The sequence below is a fragment of the Equus asinus genome, chromosome 5 (genome assembly GCF_041296235.1).
Source record: "Equus asinus isolate D_3611 breed Donkey chromosome 5, EquAss-T2T_v2, whole genome shotgun sequence".
NCBI classification, from domain to species: domain Eukaryota; kingdom Metazoa; phylum Chordata; class Mammalia; order Perissodactyla; family Equidae; genus Equus; species Equus asinus.
Genome location: NC_091794.1, coordinates 28,396,847 through 28,423,563, shown reverse-complemented (window position 1 = coordinate 28,423,563; position 26,717 = coordinate 28,396,847). Strand labels below are relative to the sequence as shown.

At 46.8% G+C, this 26,717-nt stretch overlaps 1 long non-coding RNA gene across 1 annotated transcript; it reads left to right on the top strand.

Moving 5' to 3' along the window:
* The first annotated feature begins 3,009 nt into the window (after nucleotides 1-3,009).
* On the top strand, nucleotides 3,010-25,995 carry LOC139045403 (uncharacterized). Its single transcript, XR_011503731.1, has 3 exons — nucleotides 3,010-3,236; nucleotides 21,390-23,011; nucleotides 23,751-25,995. It is a non-coding gene; the product is annotated as an uncharacterized lncRNA (long non-coding RNA).
* The last annotated feature ends 722 nt before the right edge of the window (nucleotides 25,996-26,717 follow it).

Sequence of the window (26,717 nt, the reverse complement as noted above, 5' to 3'; positions counted from 1 at the left end):
CCTATATCACCTAAAGCAATCTAGAGAGTCAATGCAATCCCTATCAGAATCCCAATGGCATTCTTCATGCAAATAGAACAAAAAATCTTAAAATTTATATGGAACAACAAAAGACCCTGAATAGCCAAAGCAATCCTGAGAAAAAAGAGCAATGCTGGAGGCATCGCAATCCCTGAGTTCAAAATATACTACAAAGCTATAGTAATCCAAATAGCATGGTAGTGGCACAAAAACAGACACAAAGATCAATGGAACAGAAGTGAAAGCCCAGAAATAAAACCACACATCTATGGACAGCTAATCTTCGATAAAGGAGCCAAGAATATACAGTGGAGAAAAGAAAGTCTCTTCAATAAATGGTGTTGGGAAAACTGGACAGCCACTTTCAAAAGAATGAAAGTAGACCGTTATCTTACACCATACACAAAAATTACTCAAAATGGATTAGAGAGTTGAAAATAACACCTGAAATTATAAAACTTCTAGAAGAAAATATAGGCTGTACGCTCTTTGAATCAGTCTTAGCAGTATCTCTTTGAATACCATGTCTACTCAGGCAGGGGAAACGAAAATAAATAAATAAACAAATGGGACTACATCAAACTAAAAAGCTTCTGCAAGGCAAAGGAAACCATCAACAAAACAAAAGACCACCCACCAACTAGGAGAAAATATTTGCAAATCATATATTCAACAAGGGGTTAATTTCCAAAATGCATAAGGAACTCAAACAGCTTAACAACAAAAAAAGAACAACCCGATCAAAAAATGGGCAGAGGATATGAACAGACATTTTTCCAAAGAAGATACACAGATGGCCAACAGGCACATGAAAAGATGTTCAATATCCCTAATTATTAGGGAAATGCAAATCAAAACTACAATGAGATATCACCTCAAACCCATCAGAATGGCTTTTATTAAAAAGACAAGAAGTAAGTGTTGGAGAGGATGTGGAGAAAAGGGAACCCTCATACACTGCTGATAGGAAGGTAAACTGGTGAAGCCACTATGGAAAACAGTATGGAGATTTCTCAAAAAATTAAAAAGAGAAATGCCATATGATCCAGCTATCCCACTTCTGTGTATGTATCCAAAGAACATGAAAACACTAATTCAAAAAGCTATATGCACCTCTATGTTCACTGCAGCATTACTCACAATAGCCAAGACTTGGAAGCAACCCAAGTGCCCATCAAGGAATGAGTAGATAAGGAAGAGGTGGTGTATATATATATATTACGGAATACTACACATCCATAAAAAAAGACAAAATTGTGCCATTTGCGACAACATGGGTGGATCTTGAGGGTATCATGCTAAGTGAAATAAATCAGAGAAAGACAAATATCGTATGATTTCACTCACATCCGGAAGATAAACAAATACGTAGATGAGGAGAACAGATTGGTGGTTACCAGAGGGGAAGGGGTGGGGGAAAGGCGAAAGGGGTAAAGGGGCACATATGGATGGTGATGGATAAAAACTAGACTATTGGGGGGCTGGCCCTGTGGCCGAGTGGTTAAGTTCGCGTGCTCCGCTGCAGGCGGCCCAGTGTTTCGTTGGTTCGAATCCTGGGCGCAGACATGGCACTGCTCATCAAACCACGCTGAGGCGCCGTCCCACATGCCACAACTAGAAGGACCCACAACGAAGAATATACAACTATGTACTGGGGGGCTTTGGGGAGAAAAAAGGAAAAAAATAAAATCTTAAAAAAAAAAAACTAGACTATTGGTGGTGAACACGACACAGTCTGTACAGAAGTTGAAATATAATAATGTTCACCTGAAATTTACACAATGTTATAAACTAATGTGATCTCAATAAAATAAATTTTAAAAATAAAAGTAAATAAATCAAATGGAAAAAAAAAAGTATAAAAAAACTGCAGTCCACATCTGAAGTTCTCTGGTGGCCTTTGTAGGCCAAGAAGACAATAGCAGAGTAGCTAGAACAGTACTTCTCAACCGAGGGCCCAGTGACTCCTGAGGGTTCCCAGACAAGTTCTTGAGTTTGACCACACTGATTTGAGGAAGTACTTCTCAATCATTTTCATGCAAATTTCTTTAGGCAAAGGAAAAGAGACACCTACACCCCAGGGGCCACCTGGGCCAAAGGTCATCACCTGCAGTGCCACTCTAGTATTAACATAATGCTACTTGTGCCTGCTACTGCTCCACCTGTCCCCTCCTCCCTCTGTACCTCGGTGCTGTCACTGTCCCATCTACTCGGGGACAATGGTAGGCCCAAGACTAGCCAGCATTGGTCTGGATGAACAGCCTTTCGTTTACCACACAGAGTAAGGCTCAAACTCCTCCATATGCCCTTCAAGGCTCTATGTGATCCACCCCACCCTCTCCTCTGGCCTCAGCAGAGGAAGCTCTCCCTCCCACCCATCCCTGAAGCAAGCCCCCTATACTCCAGTCAATGCAGTGATTTGATTGTGCAGACACTTACCCACCTCTGCGGGTGTTCCCTTTGCCTCTCTCCCCACCCACGTAAGTTTCTCTTTGGACATTTCTCCCATCCTCCAAGACTTGCTCAAAGACCACCAAAGCCAAACCCCAACTACTTTTCCAGGAGACATAACCTCCCTCCCTCCCATAGCACCTGGTCAAGGCCAAGTTCATTCACACAGCTCTTGCTACTGAGTCCTGCTAGCCTTCAGCCCACAAGAACTTGAGTTTCTGAGGTTTAGGTCTGTCTCCCCAGCTTCACTGGGGGCTTCTTGAGGGCAAAGGACTTAGCTGACAAGTCTCAGCCCTCCAGGCTCTCAGCCCTTCCCCCACCTCCCCGGTAGAAGTTCAGCAAGTATCTGCAGAATTCACCTGCAGGAGAGAGGGGCGCAGTGGGGCTGCATCCGGGGAGGGGATGCTCAGGGGGCACCTTGCTCTGATCACTGGGGAGAGAGCCAGCAGGTGGCAGGCCTACCAGCTGGATGAGCTGGGGAGGGGCAGGGACTTCTAATCCCTTTGTCACAGCCAGGCTGGCCTGGATACTGGCCAAAGGCAGGAGTGGGAAAGGGTTGCCTCCCGGAGTAGAGGAGCCTCTGACATGCTTTGTGCTTATTGGCACAAAGCGCTTGCTGCATCTGTTTATTTAACCAAAGTCTTCTGATCACAACAGCCATCAAAGCTCGTTGACATGTTTGAAATTCTGCAGCCATGCAACTCAAGCGTCAGCCTTCCATCCGCCGCCAGCTGTGCCATGTACTAATTAAAACAGCGGATGAGGTGAGCGGGTTAATCCTCTGGGGGAGAGGTGGGGCTTCTTTTTCAAAGGGATAGGGTTTCAGCGTACAGAGCACACTAGTTTGCTTTTCAACATTCCAAATGGGCATTTGTGGGGCACCATCGTGCCCGGCGCCTTCTGCTAGGTTCCTGAGTGTTCCTGAACGCTGAGGTACGTGTGCAGGTTTGTGCGATTGTGTACCAGTGACATACACGTGTGTGACAACTTGTATGAGCCCTTGGGCTTGTTTTTGCAGGTGCACATGCACGTCTGCGTCTGTGCATTGACAGGTCCCAGCCCCCGTGGCGCACCCTCAGCGGATGCACTTGGCGGGCACACCAGGTTCCGTCTGCTCTTTGCTGTACTTACAGTACCAGGGAAGATGTACTGCTCACATGGATCACTTGAGATTAAAAGAGAGAGAGAAAGACTTTGGTTTTACGCTGAAGTCCTTGTGATAACCGGGACTGGGACTCTGTAATTTCCTTCCCGAGAACCCAATCCTTAGGCTGGGAATGCTTGGCTTGTCGCCAGCATCTCACGGAAGGGCTCACTGACTCCTCCCAGATGAGCTGTTCAGTTATTTGTCTCAGTCTGAACGGCAGCTCAGGACCATGGAAGGCAGGACAACTCCATGGGGCAGCTTTCTATGCAACAGCTTGAAATGGAGCCCCTGGAACTGTGTGAGGAGGCGGAGTCCCTGAGGGAAGGAGCCTTGGCCTGGTGGCTGTGTGCTCTGGGGGCTGGGGGCTGGGCCCTGACCCACAGTGTGATCTTGGAAAATTACCCCTGTCTTGGGACCTGTTTTCTCATTTGCAAAACGAAGAGGTTGAATTGTGTCTTTTCTAACCATTTCTGTCTACCAAGCTCTAACACTGTTCCACAAAATGGAATCATTTTGTGTTTTGGGTGGGAATCGTAGACTTCTAAAAATGTCAGAGCTGGAGATCTTGGCCCGACCCCCACACTTCCCAGAAGCCAGTGACTTGTGCAGAGCAAGTCAAGGCAGAATGGACGGAACATCTATTCTGGGAGAGATTACAACCGTCCCGGCCCCTTGGTGCTGTCTTGAATGCATTTCATTTCCGAGAGGTGACAGAGCCCACATCCCCTCAGCCTTGGTCAGGACTTGGCTCAGGCTCCGACTCCTATTCTCTCGTTGAGCCTGGTCAGGACTTGGCTCAGGCTCCGACTCCTATTCTCTCGTTGAGCCTGGTCAGGACTTGGCTCAGGCTCCGACTCCTATTCTCTCATTGAGCCTGGTCAGGACTTGGCTCAGGCTCCGACTCCTATTCTCTCGTTGAGCCTGGTCAGGACTTGGCTCAGGCTCCGACTCCTATTCTCTCGTTGAGCCTGGTCAGGACTTGGCTCAGGCTCCGACTCCTATTCTCTCATTGAGCCTGGTCAGGACTTGGCTCAGGCTCCGACTCCTATTCTCTCGTTGAGCCTGGTCAGGACTTGGCTCAGGCTCCGACTCCTATTCTCTCATTGAGCCTGGTCAGGACTTGGCTCAGGCTCCGACTCCTATTCTCTCGTTGAGCCTGGTCAGGACTTGGCTCAGGCTCCGACTCCTATTCTCTCGTTGAGCCTGGTCAGGACTTGGCTCAGGCTCCGACTCCTATTCTCTCATTGAGCCTGGTCAGGACTTGGCTCAGGCTCCGACTCCTATTCTCTCGTTGAGCCTGGTCAGGACTTGGCTCAGGCTCCGACTCCTATTCTCTCATTGAGCCTGGTCAGGACTTGGCTCAGGCTCCGACTCCTATTCTCTCGTTGAGCCTGGTCAGGACTTGGCTCAGGCTCCGACTCCTATTCTCTCGTTGAGCCTGGTCAGGACTTGGCTCAGGCTCCGACTCCTATTCTCTCATTGAGCCTGGTCAGGACTTGGCTCAGGCTCCGACTCCTATTCTCTCATTGAGCCTGGTCAGGACTTGGCTCAGGCTCCGACTCCTATTCTCTCATTGAGCCTGGTCAGGACTTGGCTCAGGCTCCGACTCCTATTCTCTCGTTGAGCCCCCTCCGCCAGCAGCACGCATACATTCCTATCACAGCATCTGAAATCTTTGAGAGTCTTGTTATGCAAAGGGTGGTCCTCAGCAGCATCAGCATCACCTGGGAGCTTGCTGGAAAGGCAGAATGTCAGGCCCCACCCAGACCTCTTAACCAGAGCCCCAGGTGATTCAGCGGCACAGTAAGCCCGAGAGCTGCTGTTGTAGGGGCATCTGGTCTAGTCTATGTCTATTATATTCACTGGCCCGTCTCCCCAACTAGACAGTGAGCTCTTTAAGGGTAGGGCCCAAGGATCATTCATTTTTGCATCCCAGGGCTTGGAATGGTCCCTGATGCAAAATAGGTGTTCAGTGGGTGCTGAATAAATAAATGACTGAAGGGAGCCTGTGCAGGCTTCTTGAAGGCAGTGAATTGGCACCAAATCTGAAAGGGAAGACCTGGTGTTGATGGACAGAAAAAGTGGGGATCTGGGAAATAGCCCCCTCCAGCCTAGAGGCAGGGGGTTAAGGACGAGCCTGGTGGGAAGGGAGGGGTAGAGCAGGAAAAAGCATGAGAGGAGGGTAGGAAGGAAAAGAGAAAGGGAGGGAAGGACGTCCGGGATTGAAAGACGTCTAGATCAGGGTGTCTGGGACCGATCCATCCACGCATCTCCCATCCACTCCTGTAACCTCCTTTCCTATTGCTCAGTGAACCCTGAACACAGATGAACACAATGGTTAGAAACGAGGCTCTGGGCCAGAGACTGGGTTCAAATCCCAGTTCCACCACGTACGTGCTGTGTGATCTTGGGCAAGTCACTGAACCTCTCCATGCATCAGTTTCCTCATCTCTGAAATGAGGAGCATGGAAGTCCCTTCCTCTGAGGTTCCCCATGAGGACTGAATGAGATAACACAATGCCCAGCCGGCACAGAGCCTGGTGCGAGGAAAGGGCTCGTGGACATGAAAGTATCGAAAGTGAAGGAATAGACTCTCGTCACCAGCTTGCTGGAGCCGGTCCCACCTGAGGGTTGGGCGCCAAGCTCGTCTGCAGGCTCTGAACCTGGGCTCTTGCTTGAAGGCTGCAGTTTTCCCTCCCACGGGCCCTCCAGGCCCACTCATGAACTCTTCTCTCCCTGAGACCCTCGGATTTGTCTTTCTCAGGAGGGCTTGCCCTCTAGTCTCCAGAAGTCCTCACTTCCCAGAGGAGAAGACTACACCATCTGCTCACTTCTTTTGATTGTAGGGCCGCTTATCTGAGGAGCAGTACATGGCATGGCTTTCCCAGGCCATAAAGCCCAGTCGATGGCTTCCGGTCCTGCCACCCGAATGACAATGCCTTTATGTTGGTAACTAACAAGAAGTATGGTGCATGTTTGTATCAGGAGACTAGAGAAAGCCTGTCAGCACCAGCCAGGGGTGTCTAGCTGCTTCCTTGCACCTTTAGCTGTGTCCAGGATTCTGTAGCAGGGCCACCCACCTACAGTCATGCTGTTGGTACACACTGTAATCTGTATAAGTGGCATCCCCTGGAATTGGGCAGTGCACACCCTGAGCAGATGTACACAGTGTTCCTCTCCCCGAGCCCCACAGCAATTGCTGTCATGTTCCTTGTGAATAATTTAAGAGCCTTAGGAACAACTGTGTAACGCACGGGCAATTCGAAGTGGTCAGAGATCTGCTCTTTTGAAACAGTTCCTGCCAATTTTAAATGATATTCTGGGAAAGAGAATACCAATCTCCACCCCAGCCATCTAGGAGAGGGAAGAGCTGAGGAAAAGGAGACAGCAGGAGAAGTTCTGGAATAGGCCCTCAGCTTGTTCCTTTTGGGGGTCCCTGTCCCCTGGGCTTCAGATTGCAGGCGGGTCTGCCATCAGCCCAGCACAGGGGACACATTCCCTGAGACACTTTGTGTCCAGGGCTGTGAGGGCGGGTGCTGAGAAGTGTGCCGGGCACTGAAGGCAGCTGCAAACCATTCTGTCAGCACCAGGCGACGGTTTTGGAACCATTCCTTCCCAAGAACCTGACAAAGGTGCCTGGAGCATTGCCAGGGTCTTCTCCAAGAAAATGGCCCCTTCTGCCCAATTCTCCCTGTCGAACGAGGCACTTCTCATGTTTGAAGGTGTCCAGACATTGGGAAATGGTGGTCCAGTTATTCTTAATAATGTTACCAGAAAATACCAGTAATTACATAATGACTACAGAAAAATCGCATTTCAGTAAATGAAGAGAGGAATGATTTTTATTACATTTCTCCCATGAATATGTAATTATTGGCTATAAAAGCACCTTCCTGACTCACAAAATGACCACTTTTTGTCCTTGTGAGAAGAGATGAGATGTGTACTCATTCGCACAGGTCAAGCAGCCTGAGATATTTGGGGTAAACTACCCTTCTTGGTCCTCCATACTTGCACTGCTCCATCCTGAGCCAGCTGAGAGATCAGCTCTGTCCCCGCGTGCCCTGGGGGTTGCACCTGGGGAGGGGCGGTGGGGGCGGGGAAGAGTCTGTGTGTGTGGACGCTCTCTGTACCTCTGCACACAACACCCACCCCATCTCAGGGAGAAGCCCACCATCCTTCCAGTCTCAGAGCCAATGCTGCCTCCTCCGAGGAGCCTTCCTGATGGCCCAAACTGTGCCCTGATCCATTTTCAAAGGAAGGACAGGGATCCCAGTGTGGGAGAAAGCGCTGTTTGCCTCTTCCTCCTGGGCACTCAGCTGGAGCACCTTTCCTGGCCTCCCCTTGTCATCAGGTGTGGCCCAGTGATGGAGTGCTGACCAATGGAAGGAATGTGGGTGGAAACAGTGAGTTCCAAGCCCGGGGCATACCAATGTCCCACGTGCAGTATTCACTCTCGTTCCCCTCCCACTGGCTAACACAGAGGCCTCTGAGCAGTGAGGAGGGGAGCCACATGAAGGAAGGGCATTAGGACCCTGAGTGACAGTGCGGAGCCGAGGGTACCCTGCATTAGACTGTGCCATAAGTAAGAAATAGATTTCTCTTGTGTTGAAGCCACTGAAATTTTGGGGTCCTTTGCTGTGGCAGCAAGGCTCTCCTGACTGATAAATGCAAAGTTCTGAGGCCCCTGGTGAGCTCAGGCCTCCAGGGAGGCCGCCTCTCTGAGGTCCAGCTGTAGGTGAAACCAGCAGCTTCCCAAACCCCCTCTTCCTTATGGCCCACCTACAACCTGTCTCTCGTCATTGTCTCCCAGCCTGGTGCCCTCTCCCTGCTCCTCAATGGGTCCAAACTCCCTCGCACTAAGGTCTGGGGGCCTCCGTGGCCCCAGTGAGCTTGCATTTTCAAAGAAGTTGCTACATAGGGCAATGTTGATCTCAAAGGCAGAAAGCTCTGAGCTTGACCTCTTAGGCCTGTGGAATAGGTCGTTGAAGGAGACAATTTAAGACAATGGGTCATTTCAGGCCCTGGCAAATCACCCCAGGCTCAGGCTCAGGTGGGAGTGTGAGACTAAGAGGCCTCTAGGGTCCATTCCGGCCCTAAGCCTCTGCGCATCTTGTCCCCAGTTACTCTGCTGCAGCATCCTCTTCCAGTCCCCTGTGCTCCCCTGCCCGTGCCGTCCCGCATCCAGGCTCCTCCGAGCTGCTATTATCTGGTAGCCCTGGTCCTGTGTGGAGTGAGGCTCCACACTGTCCGTTGACTTCCCAGGCCACCAAAGGAGCCACATCTAGCCCTCGAGACTACACCGAGGCTGCTGACCTCTGGGAGGCTGGTTCTAGAACCATTCTGGACTCAGGACAGATCTTGTCTTCCCTGAGGTCCACGATCTGAGACCTTCTCTCTCTGCCCCTAAGGAGGCTTTGCCCCGCCCTCTGGGTGCACTGACACGTGCATGCAGACGGGGACATCCCCTCTGCAGCTTCCCCTGCTGCTGGCTCTTCAAGGAGCGGAGCAGCTGACCCAAGCCAGCCCTCACCCACACGGCTTCCGTTTCCAGATGAGGGCAGATGAGGACAGTGGGGACAAACTAACTGTGTATCTTAACTTTTAGATTTGTACAACACTTTGCAGTTCCCAGAGTATTTTCATCAGGGACATGAGAACGCTGTGGTTTAGAGCAAGGGTTCCAGAATAGACCCGGGTTAAATCCTAGCCGCACCACTCAAACTTCATCCAATTCCATTACCTTTCTGGACCCTGTTCCCCCTCCGTATCCTGGGCTCATAGTAACAGCACCCTGATTATGGGGGTGTTAGAGGGCCTCAGTGATTTCATGTATACAAGGGGCCGAGACCAACGCCTGGCACACAGTGAACACCATATGGGCACAGACTATTAGGATTGTCCATTTACCCGTTCCTCTGCCTGCTATTTATTTTGATTTTCGACTGGCAGAAGGACTACCCCATTTTGCAGCAAAGGAAAATAGGCTTAGAGAAATTGTGTGACCACCTCAGATCACAGAACCAGGCAGTGATCAGAGACCGGTCTTGACGCCGAGTCCAGTGCCTTTGCCCTTGTGCCTCGCTGCCACCTTGTGTGTGTGTTTGGGGGCATTCTTAGACCCCTCGCCTGGAAGGCCCATCTCCTTCCCTCAGCAAGGTGAGCTTCCAGGGGGCAGGAATCTTGTCGCCCAGTTCGCAGGCCCTCCCCGCCTCCCTCCAGGGATGGAGGACTGGGTTGCTCAGGTCAGCCTGCTGGCCAGCTTGGTGTCTTCGTGCTAGCCCTGGCTTTCTCATTTGTCTCTCCCTGGGAGGCCCCAGACAGCCTGGGCTCTCACTTCCCTCCCTCTTGCTGCGTGTCTTGTGAGGGCCGAGGCCCGGGGGAGGGTGAGGTGCAGCCTGCGGGCTCTGCCCACCTACCCAAGGACTCGCAGTGGACCGTGCACTGTCTGAACAGAGCGGCGCAGACCCAAAGCGGCAGGGCCGCAAATGACAACACAGAGCGAGGAGGTTTCTGCCTGCTCCAAGCACAGCAAAGACCAGCAGGGCTCGCCAGGGGAGAGGCAGCTTCCCTGCCTGGCTAGATTTGGGGCCACTTCACCTTCTCTCATGTTTGAGTCAGCCAGATGTGACCGGCCTGCCATTCCCTGAATCCCTGGATGGAGTGTCAGCCCTGCTCTCAGGCCCTCGGCCCACGTGGGAGGGGCTCGGGGCCCACAGACAGTCAGCCTGCAGGTTCACATCCTGTGGTCTGGTCTGAGGTACAGCCACCGAAATGGCCTCTTTCTGCCCCACTCTCCCCCCCATTCTGTTTTAGAGGCCAGTATCATGTTTTGGGTTCACTTCCACCTTTGTTTTTAAAGACGAGTAAAAGAAGCAAAGTACACGAAGGATGGTTTGGGCAGCTCTGGATAGTTCCGACCCACATCCAACCATCAGCCACCTCAAACCGTTTGTGAAAGGATCATAGAGTCTCCGAGTCCGTCATCAACACCTAAAAAAGGAAAGAAGCGAACTCTTACCTCATCTGTCATTAGCCTATGGCCTAACATTCGGGCCTGATTGCTAAAACTTCGTTTATGAAAAATCTTCAGCTCCGTGGACTTTGCCTTCATAACACTTGACGTATACGGCTGAGTCTAAAAAGCAGATTCTAAAATTTAGATAGGAAAGCAGAGGAACCGGAAGAGCCAAAGGAATTTTGGAAAAGAGCAAAGTTGGAGTATGTACACCCCCAGCCTTCAGACCTCCTGTGGCAGATGGACGGTGTGGAACTGATAAAGGAGAGACTCAGATCAACGGGGCGGAATCGAGAGTCAGAAATAGACCCACGCGTATATGGGTGTTGAATTTTGACAAGGGCACCAAAGCAATTCACAACACTTGTCACTATCGTCATTTAAAAAGATGGGTCCACCTTTTTGTTAACCACTTGTCTCCCCTCCTGGGCTGTGTGCCCAGGGAGGAGAAAGACCATCTTTCTTGTTCACAGCCTTGTCCCCAGCCCTCAGTACAATGCCTGGCACAAACTTGAAGCTTAACAAATATGTTTTGACGAAAGGAAGAGGGGAGGCTGGCGGGCGGGCGGCTTTCTTGATCCTTGGGGCATGAATGGGATCCTTCCCCACACTCAGACTTCTGTCAACATCCATGTAGCTATTCTTTTTTCCTCACACATACAAGATGTTACATAATGTTTTATTTGCTGTACAACTCTACTTCTAAAATGTGGTTTTTCCGGTTACAAAGACATGAGGATCAAAAGCAAGCAGCCTTTTGTGCCATCTGCTCTGGCGGGAGGGATGGCTTTGTTAAGATTGCTCATCTTCACTGCGGCTCCGTGCTTTAAGCAGCCCAAAAACCTTCTGCAGCTTCTTCTGCCACCTGGCTGTGGTCTGGGTGGGGGTTTCCTCTGTCCTTTGTAAGGACACTTGTTACTAATCTACAGTCCACGCAGATAATCCCGGGTGAGCTAATTTCAAGATTCTTCTTTGTATTACATCTGTAAAGACCCTTTTTCCAAATAAGGTCACATTCGCAGTTCTGGGATTCGAACATGGGCATATCTTTTTAGGGGTCACCATCCAACCCACTGCACACAGGCACCCCCAAACTCACATCCAGGACCAGCACCTCAGAACTGTGAGCTGGGCTCTGTGGAGGCAACATGTTTTTGTTGTTTTCCACAAAGAACATTTCACAAACATCAAATTATTTAATCCTCAAAGAGATCTGGGAGGTAAGTATTATGATCCTATTTTAAATAAGAGGAGACTGAGACCCAGAGAGTTTGAGAGATGGCTCAAGATCACACTTCTAGGAGTCAGAGCTAGGACTTAAACCTAAGACTGTGTGGCAGGAGACCACAGATAGTTTTCTCTCTTTAGCAAAAGGAGGATGTCTTATTTCCAAGGAGAAAGTTGGGGCGCTCAACCTGCTGCTGCAGAAACCTCATTGGAGGGACCCTTCTTCCACTCTCATTACCTCCTACCACCCCCAAATCTGGGTTCACCTCTGCCAAGCCACACCTGCACGGAGAAGAACTTTCTAGCAATTTGCATTGCCCTCCAATGCACTCAGAGGAGGTGGTGACCTCTCCCTGCAGATGTTCAATCAGAGTCCAGATGACACCCGTCAGGGGCTCCTGCCCTGGCTGAGATGTGGCACTGGAAGACACCCAAAGCTTCTGGCAGCTGTCAAGGTCTCTTTTCATGTGCAAGAGGATACCACCTGTATCCAAAGCAGTGCCCTCCTGCTCCACAACAGCGGCGGCTCACTTACAGACAATGCAGAAAGGAACCAGGCACAGGGGAACACATATCATACGTGTGATAGTTCAGGTCCTGTTAGAAGTAGATACCAACCAGAGTTGAGATGCACAAGAGATTTACTGGGAAAAGCCCTGTGAAGGATAAAGGGGAGAGAGCCGGGGATGGGGCGGACACCCTTTAGACCACAATGTAGGTCTGACCTGGGAAGGACAAGGCCCTTGGCCCTTGGGAAACATGCAGCGACAGATGGAAGCGGATGGCCCCCAGCCAGAGACCGAGCACAGCAGAGGTTCTAACACAGGCCTCTTCCTGCCTGACAAGGGACTGCTCCAATGGATGACTTTGGCTCAAGGATGCGCCACTGGGGATCTGAGACTCTTCCTCCCCAGATTCCCCTCCTGTCCCCTCTCCTTCCCAGGTCAGGGCTGGGCTGCCTATAGCTTGCCTTTGCCAACCCCCCAGTTCCCAATACCAGTCCCTCTGGCACAGCCGGGCAGCTCCTCCCGTCCCCACCTCCCTGGCACTTCCTATTGACAGCACAGCCCCAGCTCTCCTCCCTCTGACACTGGCTGGCTGTTCTGTGGAAGGAGGGAAACATCAGGCCGCTGATGGAGGTCCAGCCATCTGGACCCTGGGCTGCGAGCCTCCCCTCTGTCAACCCAGGAGAGAAGCCAGAGCACTGGCGCAGGGCGCGCCGAGAGCCCTCCAGGGGCTGCAGAGACTGGCTACAGCTGTAGGCAGGTGAGGCAGCCACTTCACTGGCCCAGTGAGACAGCCTCCTCTCTACATGCAAGGGAGCCTAGTGGCAATCTCACATGGCCATTCCAGAGGGTTCCAGAGCCTGCCTGCCCCCCAGAAATGGAGGATGATGAGAAACTAAGACAGCAAAGAATCAGCACACTGAGTACTGACTACAGGTCAGGTCCTGCAATGGCATCGAGAGGTGGAGAAGAAGCAGGCTGCTCTTGCCTTCTGCAACTGCAGCCCTTTATTTAGCAAATATTTATGAGCCCCTGCCATGTGCCAGGGATGGAGGCAACACAGGCCCCACTCCTGAGCCCAGGTGCTCACTGCTCACCCCCAGGCCCTGTGCTCCCCACGGGCAACACGGGGGAGTCTCTGCCCTCGAGCAGCCTGCAGCCTGGGGAGATCCAGATGCCTCCCCTAAACATGAGGTAGATGAGGGGCAGAGGAGTCCGAGGGGGTTCTGAGCAGGGAGAGATGGGAGCAAAGGAAGAGCTCAGGCTGAAGGGAGAGCAGAGCTGAATCAGGCAGCCAGAGCAGTAAAGCTGACCTCACGCCTCTCGGAGGGACTGCTTTGGGGAAAGGCTGCATAAATTCATTTCTGTCTTCCCATTAATTGTGTTGTAGCTTCAAAGATGCTCCCCTTCCCCCCACGCCCATGCCGTTTCAATACCCAGCATCCCAGGCAGTCCCAGGGGGTGGTTGCCTTGGCTCTGCAATCTAGGTCCCTCCGCAGCCTGTACAGCCTCAGAGGAGCAGTAGGAGCCAGAGCTGTATCTGTCTCCCCAGCTGGGGCTCAACGAAATCCAAGGCCAGGGAGCACATGGTCACGCCAGCACCACCCATATCACCAAAACTCAGGGGTCATGTAGGACTATGGATCAAAACTCCTACTTCTAAGCCTTGGTTCTCTTCTCAGAAATTCAGCCAGATTCACGCAGTGAAGAATTTCTATAGGTCCAGGCCAGGAACAACGCCTATGACCCTATATTAATGACTCGATTTTATTGATGTCCCTCTCTTTATAGGCTAGATAGTTGAAAGCAGCGCTAAATACCATTAGCTCTTTTGTGGGCTGGTAAACATGGATGGTTACCTGCAAGGCTGCCATACAGAAACCAGGACATTACTTAATACCCTGTCTCCATCTTCTCAGCCAGAGCTCTTGGCCGTAGCAGGATAAAACATCTCAGCCAGCTTTACATCCGCAATATCGGAATCCAGCTGCTTTCTACTCCTGGAGCTACAGCATTTACAGTGACTCAAATCATTTTCACAGCTTTTAAGCGTGTTCTCTCAGATCAACCATAATACGTGATAGGAAATGATGCAGTGTTAAATTGGTCCAATATCTTATACCAAATGTTTCAACAAGCAAAGAAGTATACTTAAGAAAATATATGGAGAATACATAATTTGCTTTGCCAAATGGAAATTGTTCCTCCTCCACGGTTCCCTCAGCATCGTTACTGGGAGGGGACGCTTTGTAAGAAACAGCTAATTCTTCAGGAGGCGAGAACCCAGGCTGAAGATAGGATCTCCGGCAGGAAATGAATGGGGCATTTCATAAAGGTGCTTTTCACTCCGAGCGCTCCTTGGAAGGTACAGAGCCAAGCTAACAGGCCTGTGTGATGGCTCCAATTATTGGTTACACCAGGCCTCAGTGGCCAGCCTCGTCTCCTGATGGTATCTCATGCCCAGAGTCCCTGCAATCACAGTGGAGTTTTATGTACTCTAATTTCCCCAACATGCTGCCCAGTGCTCCAGGAGAGGTTGCCCAGAGCACAGCCGCCACACTTGGTATTCAAAGTTGACTGCAAGGGCCTAAGGAAGCCCCCTTTGACCAGTCCAGACCCTGCTGCCTTCTTTCTCCGAACCTTTAAAGCACCTGAATCTGTACCTAAAAATGTAGCTCCTAGCCCGAAGCTAGAAGGGGCCATGGGGCTCTACAATTTCCCCTGCCCACCGCCCCCCTCCATCACCCATTCTCTCCCCCACATTCCCAAGACGAATTGTCCAGTCTCTGCACAAGCGCAGAGGGGCGCTCACAGACTCATGAGGGCAGTCGGTCAGTCCTCAAGCAAGTCTTACTGTTGGGAGTAGCTTCACATTGTCAGGCCAAGACATGTCCCCACCATTTCCACTCACGACTCTCAGTTCTACCTCTGGCAGCCACACGACAATTCTAAATCTTCTTCTATCTGACGACTTTTCCAGAGTTCCATCTAAACATTTCCTTTTCTTTCTATAACTTTCACCCCAAAATACCACTGACTCTCCTGGAATTATTCAGCTACTTTTTCTCAGCAAGGGGACCTTAGGAGCTGGCCTTTTCTTCCTTTGTGTTCGAGAGCCTCCCCTGCCCCACCTCCAGCTCCCGCATCTTTCTCGCCATAGACCTTGTACAGGACGGAGCACATGGTAGACGCCCACTCTGCACACGCCCAGCAAACTCAGAACCCTCCACTGAAAGCCAGGCCGAACCTGGCTCACATTCTCCTGAGGCTCTTGGAGTGACGTTGGGGAGATCAATAAGTCTTGAGAATACATCAAGTGCTATGAAGGCCTCACAGCAAACACAAATCCAACACAGACAGGTCCTGAGCTCCTCAGTCCATGGTGGATAAAGGAGACCCTCATGTCAGCCCATGTCAGATGGCCTCTCGGTCCTGAGCCTCAGCAGGCAGCTCCTGACATCGACAGTCAATGACCTGAGGCCTGTTTTCTGACTGCAGCCTAGATGGTAAAGTGTTTTCAAAATCGCTTAGAGTTGAGCCTTCTTTAGCAAATGAACTTCCACAAGAATATGAAACAGCTACAGCGAATCTTCATAGGATGACACTCTGGCAGGAGCCCTAAGCCGCACAGCTGAGCTTCCCTTCACCCCCCAAAGACCACTGAGAATCTTTCTTGGAACCCTGGGGTTCCACAGAACACAGTGTGAGAACCACCACCCCAGCTCTTCCTCTGTAACTTGAATTTATGGAGGATCTGCAAAATCACCAAACAATTCCTCTCTCACAACTATTGCAGCCAGTGGAAGATAGGGCAACTCAGACTCAGAGAACTCTAGGTTGGAAAGAACCATAGACATCATCTGGACAAACTCTCTCACTTGAAAGAGAAGGAAATTAAAATTCCCGATAGGAGAAGGAACCCACGTGAGATGCAGAGCAAGCGGTAGCAGATCCAGATGACAACCGAGGGCAGAAAGGAGGAGGTGCCCTCACTGAACCAGTGATGGCCAGGCCTGGATGAAGCAACATTGAGACCCTGGGAAAGTGGTCACCGGAGACTGGCAGTGTCCCTCTTGGAGCTCTCTCCCAGGCTCCAGTGCCCTGTTGGTGCCCCGCAAAGCCCATTCCCTCCCTGCATGGTGCTCTGCCCAGGCCTGCCCAATGGACCACTGCTCTTCCCTGCCTCTTCTTCCATTTCCGTCCCTTCGGCATCCTCCTCTCTGTAAGTTAAACCCATCCACACTAAAGAGCCTGAGAGGACGGTTCTCTTTCAAATAACACACAATTTGGGGGTGAATTTATCTGTTTCCTTCAAATTGTCGAATTTACTGGCTTAAATTTGTTCATAAAACTCTCTTCTTATCTTTGCAATGTCTGCAGCATTCACAGTGATGGTGATGGCCCCTTTTTCATTCCTGAATGGGTTCTTTGAGCTTTCTCCTGTGTTTTCTAGCAGTCTTGTTATAGGTTTGTCTGTTTTATTAATTTTTGCCAAGATCATTATACCTATTTCATTAATTTATGCTCTTATTATTTTCTTCCTTCCATTTCCTTCAAATTTCGTTTTGTACTTTTTCTGATTTCTTGAGTTGTAGGCTTAGCTCCTTCATTTTCAGGCCAGGTTTTTTTTTAAAGTAACAGCTTTATTGAGATACAATTCACATACCATATTAACTCACCCATTTAAAGTGTATAATTTAATGGTTTTTAGTGTATTCATAGAGTTGTGCAACTATTACCATAGTCAGTTCTGGAACATTTTATCACCCCAAAAAGAAACCCTATACCCATTCTCACAACATGCCTCCTCCTTTCCACCCTCAGCCCTAGGCAACCGCCAATCTGCTGTCTGTCTCTGTGGACAGACCTAGTCTGTATATCTGATGTAAATGGAATTACACAATATGTGGCCTTTTATGACTGGCTCCTTTCCTTTAGCATGACGATTTTGAGGTTTATCCATGTTGTGGCATGTATCTTCATTTCTCTTCTTTGCCAAATAATATTCCGTTGTGTAGACATATCACACTTTGTTTATCTATTCATCAGTTCATGGACATTTAGGCAGTTTCTGCTTTTCGCCTCTTATACATACTGCTGCTATGAATGGTCATGCACAAGTTTCTATGTGGACATATGTTTTCATTGCTCTTGGGTATATACCTAGGGGAGAAATTGCTGGGTCATATATGGTAACTCTTTATATTGAATGTTTTGAGGAACTGCCACACTGTTTTCCAAAGTGGCTGCACAATTTTACCTTCCCACCAGCAGTGTATGAGGGTTTCAATTTCTTCACATTGTCATTCACATTGATATAATCTTTTCTTTCTTTTTTTTTTGCTGAGGAAGATTCTCCCTGAGCTAACATCTGTGCCAATCCATCTCTATTTTGTATGTGGGTCGCTGCCATAGAATGGCTGCCAACGAGTGGTGTAGGTCCACACCTGGGAGCCAAACCTGGGCCGCCAAAGCAGAGCAGGCCAAACCCAACCACTAAGCCATGGGGCCAGCCCCTCTGCCTTTGATTATAGGCATCCAGTGGGTGTGAAGTGGTACCTCACTGTGATGTTGATTTTATTTCCCCGATGGTCCAGGATGCTGAGCCATCCTCATGCACCATTTCATGTGCTTATAGGCTATTTGTATATCTTCTTTGGAGACATGTCCACACAATTACTTTGCCCATTTTTTAAATTGGGTTGTCTCTTCATTATCGAGTTGTAAATATGTTCTAGGTGTAAGTCCCTTATCAGATATATGATTTGCAAAAGTTTTCTCCCATTCTGTGGGTTGTCTTTTCACTTTCTTAATGGCACCTTTTGAAGCACAATTTAATTTTGTTGATGTCCACTGTTTTTCTTTTGTTACTTGTGCTTTTGGTTTCACATCTAAGAAACCACTGCCTAATCCAAGGTCATGAACAATTACACGGATGTTTTCTTCTAAGAGAGTAATAGTTTTAGCTCTTGCATTTAGGGCTTTCATCCAATTTGAGTTAATTTTTGTATGTGCTGTGAGGTGAGAGGTACAGCTTCATTCTTTTGCACGTGGATATCCAGTTATTCCAGCACCATTTGTTAAGGACTGTTCTTTCTCCATTGAATTGTCTTAGCACCCTTGTTAAAACCAACTGACAGTATATGTGAAGATCTGGTTCCGGAATCTCAATTCTACTTCATTGATCCATGCAAGCTACTTTTTAAATATATGTATATAAGGTTATCCACTTTCCTCTGAGGACCACTTTAGGCGTATCCTAGATACTTAATATGTAAAGTTTTAGATATCATTCAATTGTAAATATCGTGATTTTAATATTATTTCTTTCTTGATCCATGGATTATGTTAGTTATTAAATAACGAAATAAAATTGGTGTATTGATTATATATTAATTTTTAGTTTTATTATATTATGGTCAGAGAATGAGGACTATAGATATTAAACCTTAGAGGATATGCTGGAGATTTATTTATTACCTAAAGAGAGTTCAATTTTTGCAAATGTTTTATATATATTTTAAAAGAGTATATTTTAAATATAGTCTCTAAATATTGGGTGCATGGTTCACGTATATTCCATTTGATCAAGCTTATTAATTGCATTATCCAAATCTTCTCTATTCCTAGCAATTTTAATTGTTAATACATTTTCATGGTTTAAAAATCAAAATAGCATGCCCCCTCTACCCATCCAGACTCCAATCTCAATGGTCAACAAAAGTAATTAATTTTTTCACGTATTCTTTTCATGTCAATGCAAACATACAAAGATAAGCATATAAAGTCTTATTATTACCATCCTTCTTAGATATAAGGGAGCTAATTATATAGACTTCTCCTGGCTTTATTCAGTTAACAATATATCCAGGATATGTTTTCACACCAGTGCATAGAGGGCTTCTCCATTTTTCTTTATACCTGCACTCAGTCCATCGGGTTGATGCACCACTGCTTATTTAACCCATGCTCTACAGAAGGATGTGGATTCCTTCCAGTTTTTTGGTATTACAGATAATACTGCTACAAATAACCTTGTCCATACGTCATTTTGTACATGTGCAAGTTCTTCATTAATTTTAGGCAAACTTGCATTCTTTATCTGACTGTCTATTATCCCAATTTCCTGGAACTCTAGTCCTTCTGTTCATTACATCTTCAGACTCTTGTGTGTGAGGGATATTTTCCACATCTTTGGTGTGGCTTGTGTGTTCCATGAAACCCCTTTCATCCTAGATTACAAAATAGTCCCTCCAGAGTGTTGCTATATTTCCTTCTCCAGGCAAATCAAAAGTATCCGCAGCCTGAGACTCATTTTTTATTAAGGTTTTTGGCTTGGGAGTTTCCCAGCCTTCTGGGTAGTATAAATTCAAGCTTAAATCTATGTGAGGCACAGCCCTGATTTCTCAGGGGAGAATTTCTCACTGTCAGCCCAAGCAGAGACCGACATGATTTCTTGTGATCTTGTGACCGTGAGAGAACAGGTTTTTTCCTAATCTAGACTTTTCCCCTGAGGATGTGGCCCTCCCAAAATGCCAGCTTTAAGCAGGGGTCTCATTCCCACTCCCTGCCTTCTGTGGCCCAAGGAATCATTTCCTGCCCCCATCTGCGCACGAGAGCCCAAGCCCCAGGTTGCTGACGCTGCCATCACCATGACCGCCACACTCACCTCTTCATCGGTCGCTCCCACAGCCAGCCCACCTGCAATCCGGGGGTCAGCAGCAGCAGCTCGTTCCCCTTCTGCCATAGCCTTTAGTTCCCTCTTCGTTTCTGGTGCCTGGTGACTTTTCTTTCTTGTTTGCACACATGGCTATTCATTTACAATAATTTGTCTTATATTTTATCCCGGTACTGTGGCAGAATTATTTATGTTTCTCCAAGATTTTCCTACAGTCCATTTTCTCCCTGGGCTTTACAGCGATTCACATCAACACTCTTTACCATCCACCTCCCACAGGACCTGTTTGGTAAACGCAAGGAACTATTCCTCATGACAATCGTGGTATTTGGGGCTGGTGCAGAATCTTCCAGATAGTCTAAGACTCCATGGGCTAAACTGCAGTTGCTGTTTGCAGGACCCTTACTCAGTCTAGGGTTCTGGTACAATCTTTTTCTCTTTTCATTTTGCCACATGGTTCTCCTTTTATTCTGCTTAAAGAATCATACAAATTATAGATTTTTTTATTAAAACCATTTAATATCCATTTTGGAAACAGCCAAGTATGGTGTCAGTAAATAGATTCTCATTTTAATCTCAATATTTTCAGATGAAACATGAGGTCGAGAGAGTTTAACCAACATGCTTTAGGCTCTGTGGGTGGGGTAGCTTCAACCGGAAGTGAAGAACTCTTTCTGACTCCCCACAAAGCAGTGAGTGATTGGAGATTTTTATTAATTTTTCTGCCCTTTTGTTCTTTATCGTTGGGCACTACGAGGCTATTTATCAACGTCAGTTTATTATCTATAAACAGGGTGATAATCTGCACTCCCTTTGATCTTAGAATATTTTCCTCTGACCTCTCCCCTGACATGTAGGGCTTATGTAACGTTGATATTCCCCTAATCTGCTGATGCTGGACTTGAAGGAGGACTCGAGCAATATTTCTTATGTCAAAGAGTGTTGTAAAGCCCCACTCCATATGGAAATACTTCAGTGCGCCGGGCAGATGGTTTATGTCACAAGATGCTCCAAGCTGACTAGAAGATAGAAAGAGACCTCTGAGGACAAACATCTCCAGACTGGGGCTGGAGGTCACGTTGACAAGCCAATGCCTCCCATTTCTCCTGAAACTACATCTGCTGCTGGTCGTGGAATGGATTGTTACGGTGATGGGAGTGGTTGGGGGGAGACAATAAAACTAGAATAGAATTGCAAAATGTTCAATGGTTTTGTGACTTATATAATGAGCCACGTTCTAAACATTACCCTTTGATCTAGGCTGGAAATAATAGTTCCGTCCCAGTATGAAGCAAGTATGATGATGTTGAAACAGTCTTTGTTTTGTCTGTATTATTCCAGGACACATCAGGTAACCAGTACTCAGATGGGGCTCCTGTCATCAGTTCGAGATTTGATGTACCTTTGCAGCTAGAACCATTCAGGACATCTCCCCTCTCACCTGTTGCCTCCTTTACAAAGCTGCTTCCAAGATATAAGAACTAAATAAAATTCTCTAAAGAGAACAAAACTTTGATAACCCAGAGTCAGCAGAGGAAATGCTGAGTTTAGGAACAGAAAATTCCAAAAGGCACCAGCAAACAAAAATATGTATCAAATGATACTCCGTTTCCAGCCATTCCATCATGCCTGCTCAAGAGAGATGAATACTGTGCTAACTTATCAGTCAGCACGATGGTACATCCGCTCCATCATAATTATGTGACACTGAGGAGAACTGACCTGGAATGAGAGCACAAGAATCACATAATCTATTCCGAGTGCACAGCATTTTTAAGTCCGTTCCCTTGGGGAAGCTGAAAGGCAGGTCACTATAATTTGTGTAGGCTGGAAGTAATTTGATTTTGTTAAGTTTCTTACAATGCATAGAATTATAGAATCATAAAATCTCAAGGTTGGAAGAGAACTTAAAGGTTACTTAGCCCATCCAATTCAGGGATCTCCTTCACAATATCCCCCCCAGCTGGTTATGTAAGCTCTGCTTCAGCAGCTTCAGTGATGGGGAGCTTGCCTTCTTTTCAGGAAGGCTAATGGGACTATCCTTTCCCCACCATGAGGAGGCAGAGATTTCCCAGGGAAGCTCACAGCTTTTCAAAAACCAGGTTTTCTACAAATTCACGCTGGCCCATTGTAGCAGGCTGCTCCACTTCCTCACCACCCTACGCTTCACCTCTTGGGAGTTCCCCAAACCTTTCTCCTTTGTCTCAAATCCTGTCCCACCACTTCTTCCCACCTCTCACCAGGCATCCTCATCTCTACATTTACGGAGGAAATCAAGACCACCAGACAAAAACCATCAGCCCCCTCCCTTCCAGCTCTCTCTCATTGCTCATCTTTTCCTTCCCCCAATGCTCAAGGAAGAAGTAGCTCTCTTCTTGTCCCAAAGGAAACCTTCCTCTCGCTGTGTGGAGGTGGGGTTTATGGTAAGAGTGTGTCTCAGCCTTTCCTACCCCTTTTGACGTGAGTATTTTCTCATTCACCCAATGTGTAGGAATTGCTCAGTTTGTTTCTAGATTTCTTTCCGAAGGAATTGTTCCATGTATAGCTGTGTGTCCACAGGAGGAGGTGAGTTCTGGAGCCTCTATGCCGCCATCTTGGACAGCAACCCATAAACCTTTTTCTCTTGCTGGAAATCACAAACCTGCTGTCATGTGTTAAATCTGAATGACCAGGCAGGTCCTCTCTTTCCTATAGCTCTGAACTCTCCACCTCTTCTGGCTCACTCTCCTCAGATTATAGATATGTTCAGGCCTTTCCTATACTTAAAAATAACCTCTCTTCACCCTCTCATCCCTCTTGCCTCATCCTGCTTGTATTAGTTAGGATAGGACAGGTCATGCTGCTAGAAAAGACAGCCCCAAATCTAACACAACAAAGGTTTGGTTTATCTTTCCTCACTCAGGCAAGGTCCACTACAGGTCAAAGTGACTTTCCAGAGCAACTGTCTTCCACGCAGGGACCAGGTAAGCAGCCTGCTTTAATCTTGTGCCTCCCCCTTCTCAACTCAAGGCCTCACCCACTTGCTGCAGCAGGAGAAGTGGCAATCCCTCCCAACTCCAAGGAGGTTAAGAAATATCCCTCCTGTGTGCCAGAAAGGGGAAAAGAACTGGAAATAGGCATTCACTAGAAGGTTTTACCACATCTTGACCAACTTTCTTAAACACAGATTCAATGTCTGCTGTCTCCACTTCCTTGCTTCCGAGTTGTGTCTTAACCCCTGAAAATGGCTTCTGCCCCACATACTACAGAAATTCTTCTCACTCTCCTGATGACTAACGAGGAAACCTTACAGTCTTTGCTTTTCCTACTTGGATCACAGGAACTCAGCCTCCTGCAGAATCCCCTTCACTGGGCTGTGTTTCAATGTTTTGCTCTGGGATTTTCTTGGCAGCCACTGTAAGAAACAGCCAGAATTAATCTTCTGCATTTACTATGGAATTTTTATTGGAGAATTAGTCTATTATATGCCCATATTTTTCTTAGGTAAACACTAGGTGAAAAATAATTTTAGAATTTAGTGCCAGCAAAAGTGCTGCCTCTCCTAAGAAAATATGTTGGCATGTTTTATATGAAGACTCATGTTTCACTTTTTATCCTGGCTGCCAAGAAGCTTAGAACCAAACCATACAATCTATTTTAATACTAATACTTATAAAAGGCATCCAAATCAGAAAGAAGAGCTAAAATTGTCTTTATTTGCAGATGACATGATCTTATGTATAAAAAAACCTGAAGACTCCACCAAAAAACTGTTAGAACTAATCAAGGAACTCAGTAAAGTTTCAGGATACAAAATCAACATACAGAAATTGGTTGCATTTCTAAACATAACAAAGAAACATTTGAAAAGTAAATAGAGATTCACAATAGCAACAAAAACAATAAAATACTTGGGAATAAATTCAACTAAGTGGGTGAAAGATCCATATACTGAAAACTAGAAGACTTTGATGAAAGAAACTGAAGACATGAACAAATGGAAAGATATCTCATGTTCATGGATCAGAAGAATTAATATTGCTAAAATGTCCACGCTACCCAAAGCCATCTATAGATTCAATGCCATACCTATCAAAATTCCAAGGGCATTTTTCACAGAAATAGAAAAAACAATCCTAAAATTTTTATGGAACCACAAAAGACCCTGAAAAGCCAAAGTAATTCTGAGAAAGGGCAAAGCTGGAAGCGTAATGCTCCCTGATTTCACACTATACTACAGAGCTATAGGAATCAGAACAGTATGGTATTGGCATAAAAATAGACACAAAGACCAATGGGACAGAATGGAAAACCCAGAAATAAACTCTTACATATACGGTCAACTAATATTTGACAAGGGAACCAAGTACTCAATGGGGAAAGGATAGTCCCTTCAATAAATGGTGTTGGGAAAAGTGGATAACCACGTGCAGAAGAATGAAATAGGATCCCTATCTTACACCACTCACAAAAATTAACTCAAAGTGGATTAAAGACTTAAACATAAGAACTGAAACCTTAAAACTCCTAGAAGAAAAGATGGCAAAAAGCTCCTTGACATTGGTCTTGGCAATGACTTTTTGGATATGACACCAAAAGCAAAAATTAATGAATGGGATGACATCAACCTAAAAAGCTTCTGCACAGCAAAGGAAACAAGCTCCAAAATGGAAAGGCAACCTATGGAATGGCAGAAAATATTTGCAAATCATATATCTGATAAAGGGTTAATATCCAAAATGTATTTTAAAAAACTCACACAACTTAATAGTGAAAGAACAAACAATCCAATTAAAAAAGGGCAGAGGAACTAAATAGAAATTTTTCCAAAGAAGACATGGCCAAGAGATGCATGAAAATGTGCTTGACATCATTAATCATCAGGGAAATACAAATCAAAACCACAATGAGATATCACCTCACACCAGTCAGAATGGCTATTATAAAAAATACAAGACATAGGGGCTGGCGCCATGGCCTAGTGGTTAAATTCAGCATGCTCCACTTTGGCAGCCCAGGTTCAGTTCCCAGGTGCAGACCTACACCACTCATTGGCAGCCATGCTGTGGTGGCAACCCACATACAAAATAGAGGAAGATTGGCAACACATGTTAGCTCAGGGTGTATCTTCCTCAGCAAAAAAACCCCACAAGACAAAACAAGTGTTGGCAAGGATGAAGAGTAAAGGGAACCCTTGTACGCTGTTGGTAGAAATGTAAATTGGTGCAGCCACTCTGGAAAACAGTATGGAGGTTCCTCAAAAAATTAAAAACAGAAATATTGTATGATCAAGCTATCCCACTACTGGGTATTTATCCAAAGGAAATGAAAACAGGATGTTGAAGAGACATCTGTACTCCAATGTTCATTGAAGCATTATTCACTATAGCCAAGATATGGAAACAACGTAAGTGTCCATCAATGGATGAATGGATAAAGAAGATGTGATATACGTGTATATATAAAAGGGAATAATATTCAGTTGTGAGAAAGAAGGAAATTCCACCACTTGCAACAATATGGATGGAACTTGAGGGCATTATGCTAAGTGAAATAAGACAGAGAAAGACAAGTACTACATGATTTCCCTTATGGCTGGAATCTAAAAAAGTTGAACTCATAAAAACAGAGTAGAGAGGGGTTATTGGAGGCTGAGGGTGGGGGAAATGGGCAGATGTTGGTCAAAGGGTACAAACTTCCAGTTAGAAGATGAATAAGTTCTGGAGGCCTAATGAACAGCATGGGGACTATAGTTAATAAGACTGTATTAGATACTTGCAAGTTGCTAACAGAGTAGATCTTAAATGTTCTCACCACAAAAAAGAGATGGCAATTATGTGATGTGATGGAGGTGTTGGTGAACACTATGGTAATCATTTTGCAATAGATAAGCATATCAAATCATCACGCTGTACACCTTAAACTTATACAATATGTCAAGTATATCTCAATAAAGCTGTAAAAATACTATCACCTATTTAGTTTACTTGGTTGCTCTTTTCCTGTCTTAATTTTCTCTTTTCATCCCTCCAGCCTATTTGAAAGGTATCTTTTCTTGTGAGACCTCAAATTCATTTTTGAAAGCATTAGGGGCACAAAATCATTAAAACAGCCTTTTCTGACCAGGTTGGAGAATCGGTAGTATTCCTCAGGGTCCTGCAGGTCTCAGCATGACTGAAGTCAATCACACCCTTGCTAGAGAAGGTGGGAGAAGGTACTGCAGGCAGCAGAGATCCTCAGTTCACGTTTGAACCTTCCAGATCTTCCTGCCTGAGCCCCAGGGCAGAGGAAGGAGATCTTGAGGAGAGAAGACATCCTGGGGCTGTTAGGTCTGCAACACGTTCCTCTCCCAGCAGCACGAGGCCTGGGGAAAGTCACTGGATTCGCAGACAAGTGGGGAAGGAACCTAAAGTCTGAGGAGAGAGCTTTGTCCAAGATGAAATGATGATCAAGACTTGGGTTTCAGGTGAAGCTACCTTCAAAGAAATAAATGGGATATGTTTTCTATACTCTGGGATAAGTGGTACACAAATTGTGCTTTAAAGTTTTGATAGAATTCACCCATGGCGCTGTTCTTTGAAATCTGTTTGACTTCAGATTCTTTACTTTCTCTATAATCAGTCATTGTTCATCTTATGGAGATTTTCTGATCTAATAGCAAATACAGTGCGTAGTGTTCTCCTTCATTTG